Consider the following 4,788-nt stretch of genomic DNA (forward strand, 5'->3'; position numbering starts at 1 on the left):
CCCTCCAGCCAATTCGCCACCCACCGGGCTGTGTAGTCATCCAAGTCACAGCCTCTTAACTTGTTCACCAGTATGGGGTGGGATACCGTATCGAAGGCCTTCCTGAAGTCTAAGTATACGACATCCACCCCTCCTCCTGTGTCCAGGTGTTTCGTAACCTGGTCATAAAAAGAGACTAGATTGGTCAGGCACGATCTGCCTGCCACGAACCCGTGCTGGTTTCCCCTCAGCATCATTTGTCCTGCCGGGCTCTCACAAATGTGAGCCTTGATAATTTTTTCAAAGACTTTTTGCCAAGGATGGAGGTGAGACTGACTGGTCTATAGTTGCCCGGGTCCTCCTTCCTCCCCTTTTTGAAAATGGGGACCACGTTGGCCCTTTTCCAGTCCTCTGGGACTTGGCCCGTGCATCACGAGCTTTCAAATATTCCCGCCAGTGGCTCTGCAATGATGTCGGCCAGTGCCTTCAGCACCCTCGGATGGAGCCCGTCCGGGCCTGCCGACTTAAAGGCATCCAGTTCTTCCAAGTGACTCTGCACCATCTCAGGGTCTACGCATGGCAGTCTGGCGCCTTGCTGCTGCCTCTCTACAATCCCAGTGAGAGACTTGTCGTGCCCCTCGCTTAGGGACACTGAGGCAAAGAACTCGTTGAGGAGTTCAGCCTTGTCCCCCCTGTCCGTCACCAATTGTTTCTGCCCATTTAGCAGGGGTCCTATTCCTCCCTGGGCCTTCCTTTTACTCCCAATATATCTAAAAAACAATTTCTTGTTGTCTTTTACTTGGGTTGCCATCCTCAGCTCCATGGTAGCTTTGGCCCGTCTAACTGCCTCCCTACAAGCACGAGCAGAGGAGGTATATTCGTCTTTGGCCATCCCTCCTCGTTTTCGGCATTGTGTTTAAAATGCAGATGCCAGGACCGGGCATGGCTTTTCTGCGTCACCAGTGCCACGTAGAAAAAAATAATAATCTCACGGCTTCTGCTTGCTGGGCCCTTGCTTGTATGTGCCAAGACCCCGTGATCCCCTGGTGCCACAGCGTCACACTGGGAGCTCACAGGGAGTTGCTTGTCTGCTGTGACCTCTGTATCCTTTCAGTCGCTGCCTTCTAGGATGGAGCCTGCCCTCCCCGCTTCGGTTGGTCCAGCCTTCGCACCTTGCTCCTAGATGTATAACTATATTTGGCCTCGTTAAATGCATTTTGCTCGAGTAGGTTCTGGATGCCGGGTCAGCCAGATTGCTGGTGTGACTGCCCTGTCCTCGCTCCTCCTCACTGCTCTGCCAGTCTTTGTCTGCAGACTTTATCAGCAGTGATTTTTGTGTTACTTCCACATCAATAATAACATTTTCACGTGGCAACAGGCCTAATGCAGGTCCTGACAGAAATAAACCCCATTTGATAATGATTCCTCAGAGTCTTGAGATCAGTCAGCTAGAACCTAATCCATTTAACCTATGCTCTACTGTGTTAATTTTTTAATCAGCAGGTCCATTGGCACCAAGTCAAATGGCAGGTTATACCTGTCCAGGTGCCTTTATCAACCCTGGGGGTCTTTAAGAGGAGGTTAGACGAACACCTTGCCGGGGTCATTTGAGCCCAGTGCTCTTTCCTGCCGTGGCAGGGGGTCGGACTTGATGATCTGCTCAGGTCCCTTCTGACCCGACCAACTATGACACGATGAAACCCAGTCGGCAGTCTTACCAGAGAGTGAAATCAGGTTTGTTTGGCAAGATAGTGTGTCATCTCAGCTGCTCCGTTATTTGGCCCAGGGCTGAGGTCCAGCCAAAAGGCATTTGGTTACATGGGGCCCTTTCCGAGTGTTGGCACTGCTTTACCACTGCCAGGCTTCTGAACTATCCTTGGTCTTCCACGATTCCTCAAAAATGAACAGCAGCAGGTCAGAGGTCTCCACAGCCAACCGTTTTAGGACTCCAGGATGCAGATTCTCCAGGTCTGTTGATCTCAAACTTCTTGTTCTTAGTGGATGTTGTTTTTATGACGTTGTTTGACATCCCCCATGGTTACCAACAGAGGCGAAAATGCTTCCTTGTTCTCGGGTGGTACAAGTGCGCTGCCCTGTGTCTTTATGAGTACTGATCAGCAGTGGCCATGGAGCGGGTCTGCCTCTTCTGCATTACTTGCCAATCCAACATGAGCTGAAGGATGGGCATGTGGGATTTCATTAAACACAAAAAGAAAGGGATTATTAAGTGTGAGGAGCTCGCAGCCAGAAATCAAATCCCCAGGGGAGGCCTTGGAGAGTGGCATGGCTCTTCAGAAGGTAGAGCAGAGTGCCACCTTAGACTGGTTCAGAGAGGCACAAGCTCTCTTAGGTGGCAGCTGACTTTGCCAGGTGCCCGGGGGAAAGTCGTGAGAGTGCCCTGCCACTGACTCTTCCATTGAAGCCAGGCAGGTCTAAGCGTGGCTTACCAGGCGGTGGTGAGTGCCAGCACGTCTGCGCGACTCTGCTGGGAGCGGTCTGCTCCCGGAGCACAGTGCTGGGAGACTCGTTTTCTGGGCAGCTGGGAGTAGTTCAGCGTCACCTGGGCCCAGCTATGTGAAATGCCCCCTTCAAGCAGGAGGCCGTGGCTTTTCCCCGGTCCCCGTGGGGAGGAAACAGCAGCCGTGAAGCCCATTCTGGGAGGAAGGTTTTCTCCTGGCACCAGAAGCCACTGTCTTGCAAGCAAGCCTATATCGTGTCGGGACCACTGCCAACCCCTGTTATGCTCATCCAGCATCAGGGCCAGAAGCTGGGCAGGTCCTGTGTCACCTGGGACCTGGAAGAGAGAAAAAGCCGAGGAGCCAGGGACTCTGCCTGCCAGTGGGCATACAGGGCTCTCTGCCTCCTGCCCATTTGAGGAGTTGGGATCTGGATTTCCGGCAGCCACAGCTCAAGGTGCTGTGGGGCACACCAGACCGTCCCCCCGAGCACCGTGCTGCAAGTGGTGCTCTCAGTCAGAACCTGGGACCGAAGGGGGTGGCCTGGGTCTCTCCAGCAGCCACATCCTGCAGTTCCTTATGCAAGCCTGCCGAGACCTGCCTGGGAACCAGTTTGGCTTTTTGCCCCTCTGTTCCCGCTGGGAGTCTGCCCCGAGCATCTTCCTCTGGTGAGTCCACGTTCCAGTGCAGGTTTATTCATTACACCCACTGATCCTACACCAGCACTGTCTTGCAGCTTGCGCAGCTTCCTCTCTCCCCCGTGCACTGATGGACCACAGTCACAGCCTCTCGCCTTGCATCTTGCCAGGCAGAACCAGCCGAACTCTTGCAGCTTCCTGGCAGAAGAGGCTTTCCCTTCCCCAATGCATCTTCCTGCCCTCCCCGCAGTCTGCTCCAGGGTGAATTCATCCATGTTGGCTGTGGGGGACCACAATGCACAGCTTTCCAGGGGAGGTCTCTGCCCCTGCTCTCCTGTGTCTACAGGAAACCCCACTGCCAGCGTTTGAGGATCCCGTTTGCATGTGCTGTTTGCTTCAATTTATTTTTCAGCATCTAACTCAGCTTGACCTTTGGCTGTTCTCACTCGATCCCCTCCTGTCCTCCACGTGAATGAATTCCTTTCTGCCTTCTTTACAGGGTCTTCACTTATTCCTAAAACCCTTTTTGGAACAGTTATATGGTTAGGGCTGGAGCTTCTCCTCCTTTTATCCCCCCTTTTGCTTGGGCTACAAGTTCCAGGTAGTTGTTAGGCGGTTGACTTAAAGAAACGCCAACCCTCTTCCACATGGAAGTCTTTGAATTCTTCAGCTGAATTGGCTTCGTTACCTAATTCCCCAGATTTTTCGAAGCCTGGCTTTCCAAAATAGGAAGACCAGTCCACTTTTGTTTATCCTCATTTTGCACTGAATTGACTCATGCTTACTCCCTGCAAGGCTATTTCCAACGGTCAGCTCTTCCGTGATGTCCTTACTGTGTATTAAAACCAAGTCTGAAATAGCAGCACTTGTTGATTTGCCGACCGACTGCTGAAGATTTGTCGCTGTCACATCCAGGAATATCTCAGCCCTGCCATTATTAGGAGCTGCTGTTCTGCCATCTCTATCCAGGAAGTTCAGGTCTTCTGATCACCATTTCTGGCGCTGCTATATTAAAGCAATCTCTATCTGTGTCCATATCCAGCCTGTGTGGCCAGTAGTAGCCTTGTAGTACTATGCTTGCACTCCTTCCCCGAGGTGATTTTGCCCCAGCCAAGGTGACTTTATCCCTGCTACCCCTTAGGTGTTTGCAGCTCACGGCCTTGGTGAAGCATAGTGCCTCCCCCTTCCCGCTGCCCCCTTCAGTTGTACCTCAGTCTTGCCTGAGCAGTGTGCACACTTCAGTCCCGGGGTTCAGCCTGGGGCCCTAGTCCTCGCACCCCAGGCATGTGTTTTCCATTACCTGCCTCTCCCAGGATTCCCAGGCTTTGCACCCATGCGGGCTTCCTTGTCACAGCACCCCTGCCTGCAGCCGTGCCATGGGCAGGGTCCAGGAGGAATCCTGGAATCCAGAGCGGGGCCCTTTGGCGCTCGCATCTAGTCCAAGACCCTGCTTGAGACAGGATCTTCCCTGTACAAACCCTTGTCTAACCCAGTCCGAAAATGATACAACAGCTCTGTTGTGCAGCTACAACACACGTTGCCCTGAGACACGAAGAACCCCTGAGCCTGCCCCCGTGAAGCAGGGACACAAGGGTGTTGCTTTGGGCTCCTTGAGGGGCAAGGCATGGCTGTGTCGGTGGGGAGGGGGCTCTGGGAGTCAGACACCTCTGCAGCAGCCCCTCTGCTCAGGGGTGGGTTTGGGGAACCTCTTTCCC

General features: G+C 53.3%; 1 protein-coding gene across 1 annotated transcript in view; it reads left to right on the top strand.

Annotated features, from left to right (window-relative positions):
• Positions 1–4,788, top strand: part of SCRIB (scribbled planar cell polarity protein) — a 107,090-nt gene that overhangs the window by 38,844 nt on the left and 63,458 nt on the right. The gene's annotated exons all lie outside the window — the stretch shown is intronic.

This window comes from Alligator sinensis, unplaced genomic scaffold (assembly GCF_000455745.1).
Source record: "Alligator sinensis unplaced genomic scaffold, ASM45574v1 scaffold987_1, whole genome shotgun sequence".
Taxonomy (NCBI): Eukaryota; Metazoa; Chordata; order Crocodylia; family Alligatoridae; genus Alligator; species Alligator sinensis.